Genomic DNA, 22,218 nt, shown 5'->3' with positions numbered 1-22,218 from the left:
GATGGGATGGGATGGGACGGGATGGGATGGGATGGGATGGAACATAGGATAAGATAGCTTAGGACAGGACAGGATAGAAAATATCACACTGCTTCATTTTTTTTTATTGGTGTTCACAGAAGCCAGCATTCATTGATGTTTTTACAACTTCCCCACGTCTACCAGGCTTCTTGATCTCACTTCTTCTAGAAGAAAACCCAGCCAAGGTGGTATAAGCTGTAGACAGTGCCACCCAGACACAGCTCCACAGTCCATTGTATAGGATGTTGTCAGTTGTCCTGCCTTTTAAGTGCTATGTGAGGTCACTGTCCACCTCAATTCATCAGGAGAGACCTAGTGTGGGTGTAGGGGTGCCTGATGAGAAAGGGTGCTGGTTCTTTCTTATATCATATCCCCTGCCTGCCTCAGCTGGGCTCTGACCCAGCCAGCAGACTGGAGTCCTCTTCTGCATGGTATATTCTTTCCTGAGACTTTTGTTTCAATTAGGTGTGTGTGTGTGTTTCTGTTTTTGTGTGTGCATGTGTGTGTCTTAAAATATAGTTCTATGTATTGTGTCTAGAAAAATGTTTGATAAACACTGGATTAAATGATCTCTCAGATTTCCTCTAGCTCTACTCATGTGGAATTTAGTAAGCTATACAGACACCATTCTGATAAGCCTACACTCTGGGTGGGTCCATTCCGGACCTCATACACTACACTAATGAATATGAATCTATTTTTATGTGACTTGAGGCCATTGAGATTTTGTGTACATTTATGTTCATGTATTAATGTGCAAGTGTATTTGTGTTTTTATCTCACCTGATACAGGACCTAGCCACACTGCCAGCACTCAAGTACAATGTGACTGACTATAGAAAACAAAAAAGCAGTAGAGATCAATGGCCTTCAACACTGAAGAAATGAGTTTCTAGAGAAGCCTGGGGCTATGTTTCAGTGCCTAGGGCTATGTTTGCTTGATGTACAGAAGGAATAAGAGAGGGGACATACGTGTATTACTATACTCTGGTACCCATAAAGAATGCTCCTTTGGGAATATGCCACTGTTAAAGTAGTTGTTTATAGAACTGAGCTACATGGCCTTGTGACTTGAAAAGAGTTGAAATAGAGTATAACTTCTACATAATCATTTCAAAATTCCTGTTTTACTCACTGTCTTATTCCTTGGGAGTAGCACTGTGCCCTGGACACAGTAGACATCATAAGATATCTGTTGGAGTCTTATATGACTTTGCTAGCCTCGGGGGAATCTTCTATTTCAGCAGGTTGGCCCTTGGTTCCTTCTAATTAATTAAGGTCAGGAAGGACCATGATATCCACCCCATTAGCCAGAATCTAGTCACATAACACCAGCCTAACATAAGGAGGTTCATATCAATGAAATAAACATGGATATTTAGTGAGTACTAATATTCTCCATTAATATGATCACTCCCTCCCTCCTTGAAACACTTTATTAACTTAGCTTTCAAAATACAACACTCTCTTAGTTTTCCTTTGATCTCACTGGTATGTCCTTCTAGGTATCCTTTCTGATTCCTTTCCTTTCACTTCTGTTCCTTTGCTCAATATGAAGTTCAGTGACTTCATGTTGGTAGCTTGAAATCATTCATGGTGGGAGTATTTACACCATGGAAATTGGCAAATGCCACAAATTAGGGCTTTGTCTTCAGAGAGCCAATTGTTATACATTTACCAGCTCACTACTGGCTCTATTTCTATTTTTTAATCGTTCTGTTTGAAATTGTATTATGCATATTTAACTTAACAAAGTCTAAAATTTAAAAAATGTCTTGAACCCCTTGTGAATGATACAGACCTTAAAATAACTAGTTTTCCTCCACTGAAATTACAAAGTACTTGTCCAATATTTTAGTTCTATGTATTTTGTAACACCATAAAATATATGGTGTTATTTTACTTTACACAATGTTTACATTTCTGTTTATCATTTACATTCTCACTGTTTTTGTATCTAGACCATCCTTCTGAGATCAGTCTCCTTTTTCTTGAAATGTAGCTTTCATGACTTCCTGTAGAGTGGATTCTTTGGTAGTAAATTCCCTTGAATTTCTGTAAATTATCTTGTATCTGTAAAAGACTGTATTTTGCCCTCATTCTTCAAAGATGTTTTTGTGTTTTGTTTTTAGTGGGAGGAAGAGAACAGGAATACAGGCTGACAGTTATCTATCAGCATTTTAAAAACATTATTCCACAGTCCCCTGGCTTCCGTTTTTCACTGTGGAGAATACTGCTGTCATTATAATTGTTGTTCCTGTGTAGGTGATCTACCCTTTCTCTCTGGCTACTTTCTGTATTTTCTCCTTGTCTTAATATTCTGAAAATGTACTGTGATGCTTTTAAGATGGATTTCTTTTTCTTTATCCTGCTGGAGCTGTGTTGTTCTCTTTGAAAATGTGTTGTCATGATTTTTATCAGTTTTGGAAAATTAATACTTGCTACTTTGTTATATTTTGCCTCTCCTCCATTCTCTCAAATCTTTTTTCAAACTCTTATTGAACATATGTAAGACCTTCTATTTTTATCTTCTATATCTTTCAACATTGATATCACATTTCATCACCTCTGCAACATTCTAGATAGATTTTTCAGATCATTTTTTCAGCTCACGAACTTTCTTTAATTTTGTTTAATCTGTTATTTTTACCCATCCATTAAGTTGTTTTGAATTACAACACTTACAATTGTTTATTTCTAGAAGTTCAACTTTTTTAATTACTGTATTTACTTGTCTTTTGTTGTTTGCTCATCTTTTAATTGCATCCTTTATTTTGTTAAATGTTTCAAACTTAGCAGTTCATAGAGGTTCAAATGTATTGTTTATTCTTTCTATTGACTGTCCTTCACATGGCCTACTTTCCAGTGTATTTAGTAATTTCTGTATATGAACTCATGGCTTGATATTTTTCTGTGAAAGTCCTACAGCCTTAACTTGGGGACACATTCCTCCAGAGAAAGTTTTCTTCTGCCCCTGCTGGTGATCAGTGGGCACTTATAACCCAGATCTACTTCAGTCTTCCAGAAGAGTTTAACCAAAGACCCAAGTTCAACTTCCTGTCACTAATATTTCCAGTGCTTACTATCTTCATAACAGTGTTTCTATAGTAACACAGCCTCAGAGTTATCAGAATTCATCCCTCCAGCCTACCTGCAGGATCTGGTACACCCCCTACTGCTCTGACACCCAGCTGCTCCACTCTCCTATTGCTCTGGCCCCATTCCCTCACCTCTGCAGCCTGGATCGCAGCCACCCATGCTCAGCCCAGCCCCACTTGAGGCTACCGGCTGCCCTGAACCAAACATAAGGGTGCTCAGCTGTGTTTTAAAATTCAACTTAAACATCATTTCTAAGAGGCCTCTGATGACCATGTCCTACTTACGCCCCTACTTACCCCAACTGGATGTAAGACTGACTCCCTCCTTGCTCCTAGGTAATTTCTTCTTCTTTTTTAAAATTATTTCTAATTCTTGGAAATATTAAAAAAATGCCTAAATACTAATAACAAATTTTTGATATTGCTCTCATGTGCAACAAAACTACCCACATTATATTGAAAAGCAATAATCGAGAATGTTTATTTCTGATCAATTTATTATTTCACTAAATATCCACTCGATTTTTTTATGTTAACAAGACTTTTTTCCAGGTTTATAGAGATATAATTGACAAATAGAAATTGCATATATTTAAGTTGCACAGCTTGATGTTTTTATATATATATATATATGCATTGTGAAATGATAAATGATGACAAGAATCAAACTAGTTTGATTTATTTTCAACAAAATTGTTTTTAACCTAATTATCACTTATTCCTTTGTGAGCCCACTAGATCCTACATGTGTTTTTATATAGCCTCTCCAAACTTTTATTTCTGCACTTGTATCCTAGACTACTAAACTGTCAATTTCTTGGAGGTAGTAACCACTTACCTTTATCCCTAGTAGACAGCAGAATGCCTCATATTTATTATTCACTTAATATGATTAAAGTAATGGATGAAGAGCAACCAGAATAATATTAATACATTTCAGTCTAAGTAAAGTATGCTAGCTTCTGCCTTTGTAAGCAAGTAGGTATATGTTTTGTACATAACTGTTTATGGATTTTTAGATTGGGTTCATCTGTTAATATTAGATAATTGCTTATGTATAAAAGCTCTTTGGTCTGTTGCAAAAATGATGATCATGAAATCTAAAACCATGATTGCATAGCTCACAGTTTTTACAAAAGAGAGCACTCAAGGAAAAAAATGTGGTTTCTACTTCATTCAGTTTGCCCTCCCTGGAATCACATTCCACCTAATTATATATTACAAAAATATGTCAAATTTTCCACCTACTGGGACTTGGTGAGATGAATCTAAGGATGACTTGTCAAACTCCTAAAAGAGATCAAAATGAATTCTGAAACCTAGGATTTATCAGATTTCACTTGTTTTGCCAGGTCTTCCTTAATTCTTTTATCACTCAGTTTTCTTAAACAAATGCTTTTTTTGAGGGAAGAGAGAGCAGAGGCTGTAATTTTCCCACAATATACTTCAATAAATATTTATTGAATTGAATATCAGCCTTTATTCATGCTGATTCTATTGATCTACTTCATGAAACAATTTACACATTCTATTAAAAGCTATTAAAAGTTGAACATAATAAATAGGGCCCTACAAGTATTGTCTATTGCATCCAAAATTGATAGATTTACATTTCTGATTCCACAAAGATCCTATATTTGATGTCAACATCTTAACAGGCATGGCTAATGATGACGTCTGGTGTATTTCTTTAAAAGGTTTGTAATCCTTTCTAGATTGAAATGTCCAAATCATTGAGCAAAAGAGACTAAATTTTATTATCATTGATCCTATTACAAAAATAAATAAGGTGGTCCAATCAATTTTGAAATAAAAACTAGAGCAATCTTAGATTGTGTGCTAATGTTAGCAAAAATGACAGAATAGGCAGGTTCAAATCCATGTAGGATGCAGTAGCCAATGGTTTTTTGGATTCATTAGTTTTCTATTTTGATGGTATATAGTAGGGAGCAGACTAGTAAGTAAAGTAGTGAGACAGATCTGCTGAGATCTCATGGACATGTCATCTTTCCTGGGGATTCCCAAATAGAGTCAGTGGGAAAGGATGAGGGGTGGTAAAGGAGCTGCCTGTCAGATTGTTCTGTGCATTTTTATTCTATAATATTCCTGCTGGACACCAAGAAAATATGACCATGGGATGGGACACGCAAGAAAGATTGCTAACAGTGTGTCTTATCTTCACTTTCCTTGTTTGATAATTATCTTTAGGATATAAACTATCCTAGATAGTATTTTAAGTGCACTCCATATTTTAAAGGCCCAAATAAAAATTGAGTGCAAATGAATAACCCTTTTATAATGAAGAAACAATGATTTTAAATACAATAGTTTCCATACTATATACTGTATACTTGATATAATGGCAACTTTGCCCCCTTACTCTACCAAATAGCCTAGAGAACTTCATTGTCATTTTTTATGTCTAATGCCACCCAAACTTTTTAATAGAAATCCCGCTGGTCAGTGTGTATACTTAACGTGGTGATGTTGTGCTATATAAGCTATATAAGTGCTGATTATGTGCCAGGCACCATTATAGGTGCTTTACATTTATGAGACGATTTGACCTTACAAAATCTCTATGAAGTAGGTACTACTATTATCCTCTTTTTACAGATAAGGAAACTGAGGCTTAGAGGAGTTATGAAACTGCCCAAGGTTTCACAGTTGAAATGTATAAGGACCTGGACTTGCAAATTTCGCACAAAATTCTTCTAATAAGAAGGCCATAAAATAACCAAATGATTTTTTACGTGCCTATAGAACCAAAAGAACTATTTCAGAATGTCAGCTGAAAAGCACGATATTCCACATAGGTAAGAAAGTCAAAGCTCAGGAGAATTAAAGTTCTGTGGACTATCAACTTTCCTCAATTTTCCTCCTCTTCTAGGGGCTTCTTTACTCCTAGAATAGAAAAGCTTGGAGAATCCGTAGGAAGTTAAAGACAAAGTCAGTATCTCCTGTTTAAAGTCAGGGTGAAATCACATATCTTATGTATTGTTAATTCTTCCCACAGAGGTAGTTTAGAATAAGTCCCATCTGATTGCATGGTAAATAGCACCTTGTTTACCCCAATGGGAAATGAGTTGGAGCATCCAACCCTCACACCCTTAGTTTAAATTATTTCTCTTCATAAAGTCATAAGACATGTGCTATGGTTTGAGTCTGCCCAGCAGCTGTCTATATGCTGGGCATGTGCGTTTGTTGCTAACCTCCTCTTGTTAACATTTTTTTGGCATAAGTAGTAGTTTCGTTGTTCATACTGCAATAGCAATTAACATAATTGCAGATATGCTTCAAGATTTTCAAGATGAATGGCTCCATTCCCACTCAATTGGACAACAGCTTCTGCATTCTGGATAAAGCTCTGCCTCACAATAGTTTTGTGTGAAAGGAAAGAGAAAGAGTCAGGGTAGAGATAGGAACATTTTCAGTGTATTCAAATACCACTGAGGTATGGTGTGTATGTAAATATATATGTGTGTGTGTATATATATGTATATATACATACATGTACTAATTTTGCATTTGACTGAATACAATCACTGTAATTACTTTCGTTATATTGTCTTGTCCCCTTCTATCCTCAACCAGTATAAAATACTTGATATCCATCAGGTTGATTGGAAAGAGAAAGCTATGGATGACAACACAAATTCATAAGTTGTAGACTTACTTTATTGAATAATCAATTTTGGAAAATAATAGTACAAAAATCAGCACATAGGCAACAAGTCTGAAAAATGCCTGGTAACAGCCTGTGTTGCAGAATTTCTGTCTTGGCCAAAATTTATAGTCAAAATGAGGAAGACATAAAAGAAGAAATATTTTTGGATCTCAGACATAGATCACGAGGGAGAGAGGAACAGCAAGCAGTCTTTAGACAAGACAAAAAGTAATGAAAAAGTATCCCTAGTTCAACAGTATTTGGGGGAGTTAAGCTTGGGAAACATTTCTGATGGACTAGCATTTGGGATGCCAAGCAATCAACAAGGGGTAATCTGGGGAGGCCATTTCATCCTTCATTCCATTGGAGGCAAAATCGTGTTGATGTATAAATGTACCTCCTGGTTTCCAATTGTTCTCACTCAGCAATGAGGCAAGAAGCCTGAGAAACCACAGATATTTGCATCTAAGAAGGTATTTTATTTCCCCTCTCCAGAGTGGAAAATACGCAAGGGCACTTTATCTTAGTCCTGTGAGTTCTCATAAACCTACAACCCTCTTCCTCTGAGCTTCATGCTCTTTAACTTGATCTGTACATAATTCTATTACCTAAAGTGCCCCTGGTGTACACATCCTAGACCAGGTGGAAGATGGGGTCTCTTTCTTCCTCACAGATTTCTAGCCTTTCAGGTGCCAGAAACAGATTATCTTAAAGTGAAGCAGCAGCGTAGTTGGACTTTAGCCTCCATGCTTTAATTTTCTTATTGAAAAGGAGGAAAATTGATTCTTCCCTTGGCACACACACACACACACACTCACATACCCCCTTTTTTTCCCCCCAAAATCTCCACATCATCTGAATTCCTTAATTCCCAAGACTGAATCAATCCAAATATCTTCTATCAGGGAAAAAGCAAGACAGAGCAATGAATTCAGGGCTTCCCGGAGTGGTTTTTACTTTCCCAAATCCTTAGAGACTTCCCTCTACAATTTTTTCCCCAGCTGTACTTGGAAGCTATAACAGATCCAGAGGCCATTTTAGAACCTCATTTATATTGTCCTGACACTTAGGAATCCAGTTTCTGTTATAGGGATGTCATCAAAGTTGGTGGGCTCAAAATATGACCTACTTTTTAAAACCCATCTGTTAGGAGCCTATAGATTTTCTTGGTTTGTTTGTTTCTGACTGTCCACAGAAAGGGCAACAGCAACATTCTCACTTTCCAAGCCTACCTCCCAAATAGCAAAAAACTAAATACTCACCATGAAGGAGCTGCATGCCTTTCAAATATGCAGCAGGCACAAAGCAAACAAACAAATAAACAACAGTGATACTCCTTAATCTGGAGAAAAAAGGATGAGAGCAGGAAGTACTGTTCAGGTTAATTTATGCACATCTAGGCTATTTTAATTTAAAAACTTACTCTGGACCAAACAGAACCAGTTAGGTTGCCACACCTCTGTCACTGTGTGGTCATGATGTTACGATTCTTTGTAACAATGAGGCTCCTAATACCACACATCTAACAAAGAGGGATTTGGGAACTGCAAGTTGAAACTGATGAATTCTTTAACATAAATCACTATTACCCATGGATTGGTGAGTCGATCTTCAATGTACCCTTTCCATTGATTTTACCCTAGCTAGATGGCTAACACACAAACACACACACACACATACACACACACACACACACACACAATGAAATCTCTAAATTTCCCCCAAAGTCTACCATTCCTGGATTAGAATAAAGCTACAAATAGGGATGGTGGAAAAAGAGAGAGAAAGAAGTGAGGGAGGAGGGAGGAGGGAGAGGAATGGTGGGGAACAGGGAAAGAGGAAAAGAAGAATAGGACCTTCATATATACTAGCTATTTAGCTAAATTGTTTATCTACCTAAAATACACACTGCACATTTTTTATCATTTAATTTTACATCATGCTGACCTTGACCAAACTTTGATTACTGAGTTACTGATTCAGAAGTAAATTGTAATATGAGTGAGGATCCTATTTTAGAGTCTTTTAATTAAAGTCCAGCCTCCTCATGTCCATGCCTCCCATCTCCAATTCTGTAAAGAATCTTCTTTCCCTATTACTGACCCTGCACTTCACTCTACTCTTGCCAGTTTTATGCTCAAAACCTGTCAGTGGCTCTGCCTGGCCCACTGGAAAAGTTCTGAGTTAATAGCCTCATATACAAGGCCCTCTGCCACTTGACTCAAAGCTTCAATTTTAAACTTATATTTACTATGCCTTGATTTGAATGCTCACAAAATAGCTCTCCCACTTCTGGAATTATATTTATAATTTAAGTGACAAGAATAAAACGGGAGAGGAATAAGAAGTAAAAGGTAGACTCTGTACTAGAAAAGCAAACATTTTTCAACAAATCCCTAAAACACACCAATTTATATCTTATTGGCCTGAAGTGTTCATGTAGTTAACAAATAGCTGCAAGGAACTCTGGGAACAAATAATTCCCCAAAGAAAACTGAGGTTCTGATAGTAAGGAAGAAAGGGATAATGGTTATTGGGTAAACAAACTCCAACGTGTTCCCAAAAGCCCAAAGCCAGTAGTGGAAGGAGGTTACAAGACATTTTGGTAACAGAAATTATACAAATACATCTGCTGTGCAGGGCTAAGCTCTACATAGTAGCCTATGAATTTACACAGGCTTTTGTTATAACAAGTCAACTCTAGGCAGATGGGATATAAAATATCCCAAATTATTACATCCATATATAAATACTTTTATAATTCTTTTGCTCTCATTTCTGAGTTCTGAGACCAAGTCATGAACTGCTAACAAACAGAATGTGATATAACGAATCAGTTATTATAACACTGACAACTCAACTATTCTTTTGAATTAAAAGATCTTAGTCCCGGGATAATAATAAATACCAAAATTATCCAATATTTTAGCAAACAGCTTGAGCACAGGCACATTATGGTGGCTGATATTTTTGTGCTGAATCAAGCAAAAATTACAAAATATTTACACAGCCTCATAGCCTGAAGGGAATGTATCATGATTAAAATAAATCAGTCTCTTGGCCAGACATGGTGGCTCATGCCTGTAATCCCAACACTTTGGGAGGCTGAGGCGGTCAGATCACCTGAACTCAGGAGTTGGAGACCAGCCTGGCCAATATGGTGAAGCCACATCTCTACTAAAAAAGATAATAATAATACAAAAATTACCCAGGCATGATGGTGGGCACATGTAATCCCAGCTACTAGGGAGGCTGAGGCAGGAGAATTGCTTGAACCTTGGAAGTGGAGGTTGCAGTGACCTGAGATTGTGTCATCACACTCCAGCCTAGGCAATAGTGTGAGACTCTGTCAAAAAAAAAAAAAAAAAAAGGTAGAGCCAAGATGGCCGAATAGGAACAGCTCCAGTCTACAGCTCCGAGCGTGAGTGATGCAGAAGACAGGTGATTTCTGTATTTCCAATTGAGGTACCGGATTCATCTTGCTGGGGAGTGTTGGAAAGTGGGTGCAGGACAGTGGGTGCAGCATACCAAGTGTGAGCCAAAGCAGGATGAGGCATCTCCTCATCTGGGAAGCACAAGGAGTCAAGGAATTCCCTTTCCTAGTCAAAGAAAGAGGTGACAGACGGCACCTGGAAAATTGGGTCACTCCCACCCGAATACTGAGCTTTTCCAACTATCTTAGCAAATAGCACACCAGAAGATTATATCCCGTGCCTGGCTCAGAGGGTCCTATACCCACGGAGCCTCACTCATTGCTAGCACAGCAGTCTGAGATCAAATTGCAAGGTGGCAGCGAGGCTGGGAGAGGGGCACCCACCATTGCCAAGGTTTGAGTAGGTAAACAAAGCAGCCAGGAACCTCGAACTGGGTGGAGCCCATCACAGCTCAAGGAGGCCTGCCTGCCTCTGTAGACGCCACCTCTGGGGACAAGCCATAGCCAAACAAAAGGTAGCAGAATCCTCTGCAGACTTAAATGTCCCTGCCTGACAGCTTTGAGGAGAGTGCCCAGCACGCAGCTGGAGATCTGAGAACGGACAGACTGCCTCCTCAAGTGGGTCCCTGACCCCCGAGTAGCCTAATCAGGAGGAACCCCCTAGTAGGGGCACACTGACACCTCACACGGCTGGGTACTCCTCTGAGACAAAACTTCCAGAGGAACGATCAGGCAGCAACATTTGCTGCTCACCAATATCCACTGTTCTGCAGCCTCCACTGGTGATACCCAGGCAAATGGGGTCTGGAGTGGACCTCTAGCAAACTCCAACAGACTTGCAGCTGAGGGTCCTGACTGTTAGAAGGAAAACTAACAAAAAGAAAGGACATCCACACCAAAACCCCATCTGTACGTCACCATCATCAAAGACCAAAGGTAGATAAAACCACAAAGATGGGAAAAAACAGAGCAGAAAAACTGGAAACTCTAAAAATCAGAGTGCCTCTCCTCCTCCAAAGGAATGCAGCTCCTCACCAGCAAGGGAAGAAAGCTGGACGGAGAATGACTTTGACAAGTTGAGAGAAGAAGGCTTCAGACAATCAAATTACTCCGACCTACAGGAGGAAATTCGAACCAATGGCAAAGAAGTTAAAAGCTTCAAAAAAAATTAGACGAATGGATAACCAGAATAACCGATGCAGAGAAGTCCTTAAAGGACCTGATGGAGCTGAAAACCAAGGCACGAGAGCTATGTGACGAGTGCAGAAGCCTCAGTAGCTGATGCAATCAACTGGAAGAAATAATATCAGTGATGGAAGATCAAATGAATGAAATGAAGTGAGAAGAGAAGTTCAGAGAAAAAAGAATAAAAAGAAACAAAGCCTCCAAGAAATATGGGACTATGTGAAAAGACCAAATCTACATCTGATTGGTGTACCTCAAAGTGACAGAGAGAATGGGACCAAGTTGGAAAACACTGCAGGATATTATCCAGGAGAACTTCCCCAATCTAGCAAGGCAGGCCAACATTCAGATTCAGGAAATACAGAGAATGCCACAAAGATACTCCTCGAGAAGAGCAACTCCAAGACACATAATTGTCAGATTCACCAAAGTTGAAATGAAGGAAAAAATGTTAAGAGCAGCCAGAGAGAAAGGTCAGGTTACCCACAAAGGGAAGCCCATAAGACTAACAACTGATCTCTCAGCAGAAACTCTACAAGCCAGAAGAGAGTGGGGACCAATATTCAACATTCTTAAAGAAGAGAATTTTCAACCAAGAATTTCATATCCAGCCAAATTAAGCTTCATAAGTGAAGGAGAAATAAAATCCTTTACAGACAAGCAAATGCTGAGAGATTTTGTCACCACCAGGCCTGCCTTACAGGAGCTCCTGAAGGAAGCACAAAACAGGGAAAGGAACAACCGGTACCAGCCACTGCAAAAAATGCCAAATTGTAAAGACCATCGAGGCTAAGAGGAAACTGCATCAACTAACGAGCAAAATAACCAGCTAACATCATAATGACAGGATCAAATTCACACATAACAATATTAACTTTAAATGTAAATGGGCTAAATGCTCCAATTAAAAGATACAGACTGGCAAATTGGATAAAGAGTCAAGACACATCAGTGTGCTGTATTCAGGAAACCCATCTCATGTGCAGAGACACACATAGACTCAAAATAAAGGGATGGAGGAAGATCTACCAAGCAAATGGAAAACAAAAAAAGGCAGTGGTTGCAATCCTAGTCTCTGATAAAAGAGACTTTAAACTAACAAAGATCAAAAGAGACAAAGAAGGCCATTACATAATGGTAAAGGGATCAATTCAACAAGAAGAGCTAACTATCCTAAATATATACGCAACCAATACATGAGCACCCAGATTCATAAAGCAAGTACTTAGAGACCTAGAAAGAGACTTAGACTCCCACACAATAATAATGGGAGACTTTAACTCCCCACTATCAACATTAGATAGATGGATGAGACAGAAAGTTAACAAGGATATCCAGGAATTGAACTCAGCTCTGCACAAAGCAGACCTAATAGACATCGACAGAACTCTACACCCCAAATCAACAGAATATACATTCCTCTCAGCAGCACACCGCACTTATTCCAAAATTGACCACATAGTTGGAAGTAAAGCACTCCTCAGCAAATATAAAAGAATAGAAATTATAACAAACTGTCTCTCAGACCACAGTGCAATCAAACTAGAACTCAGGATTAAGGAACTCACTCAAAACCAGTCAACTACATGGAAACTGAACAATCTGCTCCTGAATGACTACTGGGTACATAGCTAAATGAAGGCAGAAACAAAGATGTTCTTTGAAACCAATGAGAACAAAGACACAACATACCAGAATCTCTGGGACACATTCAAAGCAGTGTGTAGAGGGAGATTTATAGCACTAAATGCCCACAAGAGAAAGCAGGAAAGATCTAAAATTGACACCCTAACATCACAATTAAAAGAATAGAGAAGCAAGAGCAAACACATTCAAAAGCTAGTGGAAGGCAAGATATAACTAAGATCAGAGCAGAACTGAAGGAAATAGAGACACAAAAAGACCCTTCAAAAAATCAACGAATCAAGGAGCTGGTTTTTTGAAAAGATCAACAAAATTGATAGACCGCTAGCAAGACTAATAAAGAAGAAAACAGAGAAGAATCTAATAGACGTAATAAAAAATGATAAAGGGGATATCACCACCAATCCCACAGAAATACAAACTACCATCAGAGAATATTAGAAACACCTCTATGCAAATAAACTAGAAAATCTAGAAGAAATGGATAAATTCCTTGACACATACACCCTTCCAGGAATAAAGCAGGAAGAAGTTGGATCTCTGAATAGACCAATAACGGGCTCTGAAATTGAGGCAATAATTAATAGCTTACCAACCAAAAGAGGTCCAGGACCAGATGGATTCACAGCCGAATTCTACCAGAGGTACCAGGAGGAGCTGGTGCCATTCCTTCTGAAACTATTCCAATCAATAGAAAAAGAGGGAATCCTCCCTAACTCATTTTATGAGGCCAGCATCATCCTGACACAAAAACCTGGCAGAGACACAACAAAAAAAGAGAATTTTGGGCCAATATCCCTGATGAACGTCGATGCAAAAATCCTCAATAAAATACTGGCAAACCAAATCCAGCAGCACATCAAAAAGCTTATCCACCATGATCAAGTGGGCTTCATCCCTGGGATGCAAGCCTGGTTCAACATATGCAAATCGATAAACTTAATCCAGCATATAAACAGAACCAAAGACAAAAACCACATGATTATCTCAATAGATGCAGAAAAGGCCTTTGACAAAATTCAACAACGCTTCATGCTAAAAACTCTCAATAAATTAGGTATTGATGGGACGTATCTCAAAATAATAAGAGTTATCTATGACAAACCCACAGCCAATATCATACTGAATGGGCAAAAACTGGAAGCATTCCCTTTGAAAACTGGCACAAGACAGGGGTGCCCTCTCTCACCACTCCTATTCAACATAGTGTTGGAAGTTCTGGCCAGGGAAATCAGGCAGGAGAAGGAAATAAGGGGTATTCAATTAGGAAAAGAGGAAGTCAAATTGTCCCTGTTTGCAGATGACATGATTGTATATCTAGAAAACCCCATCGTCTCAGCCCAAAATCTCCTTAAGCTGATAAACAACTTCAGCAAAGTCTCAGGATACAAAATCAATCTGCAAAAATCACAAGCATTCTTATACACCAATAACAGACAGAGAGCCAAATCATGAGTGAACTCCCATTCACAATTACTTCAAAGAGAATAAAATACCTAGGAATCCAGCTTAGAAGGGATGTGAAGGACCTCTTCAAGGAGAACTACAAACCACTGCTCAATGAAAGAAAAGAGGATACAAACAAATGGAAGAACATTCCAGGCTCATGGGTTGGAAGAATCAATATCATGAAAATGGCCATACTGCCCAAGGTAATTTATAGATTCAATGCCATCCCCATCAAGCTACCAATGACTTTCTTCACAGAACTGGAAAAAAACTACTTTAAAGTTCATATGGAACCAAAAAAGAGCCCACATTGCCAAGTCAATCCTGAGCCAAAATAACAAACCTGGAGGCATCATGCTACCTGACTTCAAACTATACTACAAGGCTACAGTAACCAAAACAGCATGGTACTGGTACCAAAACAGAGATATAGACCAATGGAACAGAACAGAGCCCTCAGTAATATCGCTGCATATCTACAACTATCTGATCTTTGACAAACCTGACAAAAACAGGAAATGGGGAAAGGATTCCCTATTTAATAAATGGTGCTGGGAAAACTGGCTAGCCATATGTAGAAAGCTGAAACTGGATCCCTTCCTTACGCCTTATACAGAAACTAATTCAAGATGGATTAAAGACTTAAATGTTAGACCTAAAACCACGAAAACCCTAGAAGAAAACCTAAGCAATACCATTCAGGACACAGGCATGGGCATGGACTTCATGTCTAAAACACCGAAAGCAATGGCAAGAAAAGCCAAAATTGACAAATGGGATCTAATTAAACTAAGGAGCTTCTGCACAGCAAAAGAAACTACCATCAGAGTGAACAGGCAACCTACAGAATGGGAGAAAATTTTTGCAATCTACTCATCTGACAAAGGACTGATATCCAGAATCTACAATGAACTCAAATTTACAAGAAAAAAACAAACAACCCCATCAAAAAGTGGGCAAAGGATAAGAACAGGCACTTCTCAAAAGAAGACCTTTATGCAGCCAAAAGACACATGAAGAAATGCTCATCATCACTGGCCATCAGAGAAATGCAAATCAAAACCACAATGAGATACCATCTCACACCAGTTAGAATGGCAATCATTAAAAAGTCAGGAAACAACAGGTGCTAGAGAGGATGTGGAGAAATAGGAACACTTTTACACTGTTGGTAGGACTGTAAACTAGTTCAACCATTGTGGAAGACAGGGTGGCAATTCCTCAGGGATCTTGAACTAGAAACAGCATTTGACCCAGCCATCCCATTACTGGGTATATACCCAAAGGATTATATATCATGTTGCTATAAAGACACATGCACTTGTATGTTCATTGCAGCACGATTCACAATAGCAAAGACTTGGAACCAATCCAAATGTCCAACAATGATAGACTGGATTAAGAAAATGTGGCACATATACACCATGGAATACTATGCAGCCATAAAGAATGATGAGTTCATGTCATTTGTAGGGACATGGATGAAGCTGGAAACCATCATTCTCAGCAAACTGTCTCAAAGACAAAAAACCAAACACCACATGTTCTCACTCATAGGTGGGAATTGAACAATGAGAGCATGTGGACACAGGAAGGGGAACATCACACACCAGGGCCCGTTGTGGGGTGGGGGGAGGGGGGAGGGATAGCATTAGGAGATACACCTAATGTTAAATGACGAGTTAATGGGTGCAGCACATCAACATGGCACATGGATACATATGTAACTAACCTGCACGTTGCGCACATGTACCCTAGAACTTAAAGTATGATAAAAAAAAGGAAAAAAAGGTATAATTCGATTCAAAAATGATAAAAAAAAGTCTCTACATGAGAATTTGCTTTACAGTTGGAAATAAATGAAAGTATGATAGGTATACTTGCTGTACTCGCACTATATCGACATGCAAGTATGTCAATTACTTTAAGATAGGTCAAGTCTAGAAGTGAGTATGGATGGGAGTAATAAATTATCTTTGTGATCTAGCCTGTAAGCCTGTAGTGAGTCACATTCTTTATGTCTAAGAACTGTGACTGGTACATAATGCTGAACTGTTGGCTGTAAACTAAAATGAAGTTTTATCATAACCATATTGGCCTATGGTGGAAGTATTCCTTAAAGGAACCAAGGAGAAGTCACTTCTGGGCTTTGCACCAACAGAGAAACTTCCTATCCTTCTTCCTCTATGTTACCAGTGTCTGCTGATTTCAGCTGGTCTTCTCACTTTTTGATACTCTTAGTTTTGGCTTCCACACTATCTTTGCTTTTAAAGAGTAAACTCCCAGAGGTCTGTGTTCTTTGCTTTAATTTTAGCAAGCTTCTAAGCCAACAAAAAAGCGTTCTATGCCCAAATCTGAAAAAGCCCAGGCACAGTCCAAGAGCTCAGCCTTCCAAAGTATACTTTGCAACTGACTTGCTGTGTTGGCATCAGGCAATTCATCTCTCTCCTTCCATTCATTCATTGCTAAATAGTAATAATAGTCATCCTCACTTACAGCAGTGTTTCCTTTGTCATTAAATATTTACTAGGCATCCACTGCATGACACAAACTTGGAGCTATACAGGCTAAACCAGCCAGATGCTGTCCTTGGCTTCAGAGAGCTTTTATGATACAAAAGACAGGCGGAGGCTGGGCACACAAGTACAGGTTAAGAGTATGCAAACTTGTGTGTATCTGCATGTGTGTGTGTGCCAAAGAACAAAGGATTGAACCACAGCCCATTTACTATTTTTTTTGCTACATGTGTTAGCCTTGATTTTAGGTTATCTTTGGCCATGAACAAATGGAAATATATTTGAATTTCAAAAGCATTGAACTTCACACTAGAGAGTCACCAGATTCTGCTTCTTTTTCTGTTTTCACAAAGGGCATTCACTAGCATATGCCTAAAGGTACTCACATAGCAGGTACGCAATATGACTCCACAGAAGAATAATGAGCAATTAAACATTCACAGTAACAATGAGACTGTGGCCAATGAGATCACACCATGCAATGAGATAGGTTGGTGTTACCTAAGTGCATATTAGCACTATGACACTATTCTTTATGGTAGAGGTCCACATAAGACTGAATTGCAATGGTTATTTCTGCTAAGAAAATACTTTTCTGGACAGAAGAGGGCATTTGGAGAAATGGGAACCAAGAGGGTATAGAATGGAAATTATGCTGTGTAAATATGTCTCCAGCTACGAAGCCCCAGCCATTCCCATTAATCTTGTGTCAATTTGTATTATTAAGAGACAGTCAATTATGCGAGGTACATAATAATTTTTTTAAGCCAGCAATAGTTGGAGGTTGTCATCTGGAACCTAGCTGTGTTTCCCTTGTTTACTTAATCTATGCTTTCGGTCTTTCTGAAAGATGAAAGTCTGCCATTTTAGCCTCAATGCCTCATAATATGTACGTTAAACTCACCACTGCCTCATTATTTATTAATGTCAATTTATTATACTTCAGTAGAGGATGGAGGCCGAAGCCACAACAGTGACGGATGTTCCAGAAGATCAGCTTATATAATGAGAAGTTGGGCCAAATCTGTTGAAAGCGGTGTTTTTTAAAAAAACACACTGACTTCAAAGAAATGAGTTGTGGCATCTGTAACATCTACAGGAGCAGCGCCAATGGAGGCTAGCGGGTCTGCAGAGAAGCAGCTCAAGTCATGCGATTATTGGAGCTTGCAGCGAAATGACTGGAACAACATCTGGGCTGCAGCAAGCTGGCCAGGACATTTTAAAAGAGCTCCTGTGGTGCCTCCAACTTTGATTTTACAGAGCTGCGGGGAAAGAAATAGGCCGTGTTCAAGAGCTCATGTGTTTTGCCTCACGTTTTGTCCTCGGTCACTGTGAAGGGCCTCACTCAGCTGGGGACTCTGAGGGACACTCTTGGGCAGTCATTCTCTGTCTACTCTGCTAGCTCTGTAGGTTTGTGCTAGAGTCTGGGCAGGCAATCCCCGCAAAGGGTATAAAATAAGAAACACCTTGCACTAATTCTTAAAATTTACACTTATTCTTTCTCAGCAAGAAACTCTCAAAGGATGCATTCGTGCAAGAACTTGACACTGAACAGTTAGTTGGTTTTGGATAATATGCCAGTTGGAAACAAAATAGGATGTGTATGTGTGTGTACATCTGTGTGTGTGTGTACATCTGTGTGTGTGTGTGTGTGTGTATGCGTGGTGAGGGGGTGAGGAAATTATATTCTACAACTGAGAATTAAGAATATCCATTCCCAGTACCCCAGTATGATTCTCAGTATCACAATATCACAGTGTTTAAAAGCACTTTTTCCCTGTCCTCTCTAGAATATTCATTTATTTAACAGATATTATTGTGAAACTACCATGTGTGTGACATACAGTAGAGAGGATCCTGGACAGAGAACACCCGGGACTGAATCCCAGCCTTGCATCCCACCAGTTTCATGAGCTTCTACTACCGAGATGCTTTGGAAAACACGTATAAGATGCTTTGGAAACCCTGAAGTTCCATAACATAGCACAGGAGGTGGGACAGCAGAGTGATGAAAAGCATGGACCCTGGAGCCAGGATCCTTGGGTGCAAATCTTGACTTTGACGCTTACAGGCTGAGTGACTTTGGTCACATTACTTAATCTCTCTTTATTACTCAGTGTTCATGTCTATAAGATGGGGTGATAATAATAGCATATATTACAGAGGCTTGCTGTTAGGAGCAAATGTGTTAATAGATAAGATATTTTTAGAATTTTACTTGGCACATACAAACCATTATTAAGTATTTGATCCTTTAAAACTCTCTCTCTCCTGCCCCCATCCCTTCCCCCAAAGCCCATAGTGGCACATGTGTCAGAGCCCTTAGTCGAGGCCTTACTCAACTCACAACCTCAGATCAGATGTAGGGAGGGACGTGGGAAAAGAAATGAGCTAAACCAGTAAGAAGGAGAATGAGAAAACTCAGTTCTTTCTCTTTCCTCATTTCTAGTCATAGATGCTTAATGGCATTTATAAATGCCTACCCAAATATGCCAGCAGCAAAAGGAATTTAAAAATAACTTAAATATGATATAATCTTCATGAGATACTGTATTTAATGCAATCTCAAAAGTGACACTCATCTTGGTAGGACATTTTAGGTTAAAGTGCTTCCAGAACTAACAGAATCATCCCAATGTGGAGGCCCCATAAATGATCACTTTGGGAAAAGCATTTTTTTCTTTTTATAAACTCAGTAACAGCAGAAACAGATCATAGTCTCTACAAGCCACAGTGATAATCTTTCCTATACAACCTATTTTCACTTCAGGATGAAAGATGGTATTGGGGCCCAGCAGATTTTTCTTGAAGTTTATAATGAGTCAACTACACAGGCAAGAAGTCCAGCCTCCTCTTTGATATCTCCCTTTTTCCCCTTATCTAAGCCAACTCAGTGTTACTTTTTATTGGATTTCCATTACTTCAGTGTTCTTCATGGAGCCTCGGTTCCTGTAACTATTACAGCTGATGGTAGTTTAGTACTTTGAACATAATTAATTAAATCACTGCATCACGCAGGCCAGATATATTTCCATCAAAAGTTGCTATCTTGTCTTTCAGCTTAGAAACCTTGGCATAGTGCCTTCCTGGAAATCCTGGATTGCATCTAAAACCATGTGGCAGAGGGAGAAACCACAGACAGGCCATCCTGAGAAGACTCAGGCTGGGACAAAAGCTCTGCTCTCCAGGGACAAAGCAGCAGGGGACAAGCCATGCTCAGAAATATTCCACTGGCCAGTGCACATTTTTTTGAGAAATTTCACTTGCTTCCACACCACCTGCCCCCCTAACACTTCTATTATAGTGGCAAATAAATCCAATACCCAATTTCAACTGCACTTTTCTTTCCAAAATACATGCAACACTAATACGCCTGGTGTATTTACTGCTTATTATTAACCAATAATCATTTCCATGGAGTATGAAAGAAATTCCTCTTTTCTCCAACCATCCTCTAAAGGTTGTCTTTATATGAGAACATATCCTGAGTCACAACCATTAATCATCTATAAAGACTCGATTTTTTCCTTTGACTGATGAAGTACTGTATGGCTACTACAATGCATATAAGGAAAGAAGTAAAGGATAGTAGCACTTACTAAATACCTACTATATATCAGTCCTATTCTGTGACTTCAAAGATCTTACATTCATATTGTTAATCTAAGGCTAACAAGCGCACAATATTGGCTACCACTTTTAAAGCGCTTTCCAGTGATCCTGCATTCCATCTCTATGTGCTTCTCTTTTCAGTCCTTACTTTTTAAACAAAAGATACCATTTCACTACCAAGTACCAAGTACACACAGGTACCAGATATCCTAATGCTCCTGCTTTTCATGTTTCCAGTAATTCCTAGGTAAGACTACATTTGCTAAAGTATTCAACAGAATAACATTACGTTCCCCAGTCATAGAGCTATTTCTCTGACTGATGCTTCAGACCTCTGTCCAGTATGGTAGCCACCAGACACATGGCTACCAAGCACTTGAAGTGTGGCTAATGTAGCTGCAGAACTAGAGTTTTTTAATTTTGCTCAATCTTAATCAAGTTTAAATTTTAAACCAAAAGCAATGTAAAAAGTGAAAATTCACTTACTGTTAGTGTAAAATAGAAACTGGAGCTCAAAGACTAAGTACAGAAACAGTAAAATCTTACAGAATTAAGTTTTATATTAGTTACATGTTTAAATAATAATATTTAAGATACATTGGGTTAAATCAATTATTAAAATTAATTTTACTGTTTTTTCTTTTAATGTGGCCAGTAGAAAATTTTAAATGGCATATCTGGCCCATCTTCTATTTCTATTGGGCAATGATGCTCCAGAAAGAGAATTATAAAAAGAATAGAAAGAGTATTCTCTACACCTGGAATGTAGAGGGTGAAGAATAGAGGGGGAAATAATGAAAAAATACTAATTTAACCCAGCTAACTACATAAAAGAAAAATAATTTTATCTGAGACTAAATCACGGACTCATTATTCCCCATAGGATTAATTTTCCATTCTATGTTCCTCATTAAATCTGACCTTGAGAAATCCTTCACTGGCCACTTCTGGGTGTTAAGATTGCCTTGAGTGATGCTGACTACTCAATGTCTGGACACAACTCACCCCTCTATCCTTTAGTAATCCAGTAGCAGGTTATAGAAGATAAAATTTTACTCGTCCATTCATTCATTTGTGTCTACATGATCTGAGGTCCATGTTTTTGGATAGCATAATTTGGCCTGCAAATATAATAAATAAATTGAGTTTCAAACATTTTTAAAAGTACTTAAATGGTATACTAGGTATACTAAACACACAGCTTACAGCAATGGCATTAAATGTCCCATATGTGATTTTTGGGGGGGAGGGCTTAATGAGATGAAACGATGACACAAAATGTTTTTGTCAAAATGATTCTGTAAAGTGGGATTGTAGATCAAAGTTCACCACTGTCAAATACACAACTTGAGAACAAATTAAAGTGCTGCTATTAATCATGGTTTCTGGGGATTTGATGACACAGATTAAACTGCTGTAAAGAATACTGCTGTGCATCATGTTCTTGCAACTGTCATGAGCACTTCTGCCAAGTGTCCACAGATCATGAAGAAAAGCTGCCTAACCTCTACTGGAGGTACCTCTCTCCCTGAGCTTAGTCAAGCATATGAATAGCAGGTTTAAGTTCATGACAATACCTCAAAGATACTGTAT

At 38.6% G+C, this 22,218-nt stretch overlaps 1 long non-coding RNA gene across 2 annotated transcripts; it reads left to right on the top strand.

The window, feature by feature from the left end:
• The first annotated feature begins 344 nt into the window (after positions 1 to 344).
• Positions 345 to 20,340, top strand: LOC100606860. 2 transcript variants are annotated; one of them, XR_121186.2, is made up of 3 exons: positions 345 to 452; positions 5,736 to 5,935; positions 20,074 to 20,340. It is a non-coding gene; the product is annotated as an uncharacterized LOC100606860 (long non-coding RNA). The 2 variants fall into 2 exon arrangements; XR_179703.3 differs by having other exon boundaries at positions 345 to 486.
• The last annotated feature ends 1,878 nt before the right edge of the window (positions 20,341 to 22,218 follow it).

The sequence above is a fragment of the Nomascus leucogenys genome, chromosome 18 (genome assembly GCF_006542625.1).
Source record: "Nomascus leucogenys isolate Asia chromosome 18, Asia_NLE_v1, whole genome shotgun sequence".
NCBI classification, from domain to species: Eukaryota; Metazoa; Chordata; class Mammalia; order Primates; family Hylobatidae; genus Nomascus; species Nomascus leucogenys.
The sequence above is the reverse complement of the archived record's forward strand: the minus strand, read 5'-3'. Positions and strand labels throughout refer to the sequence as shown.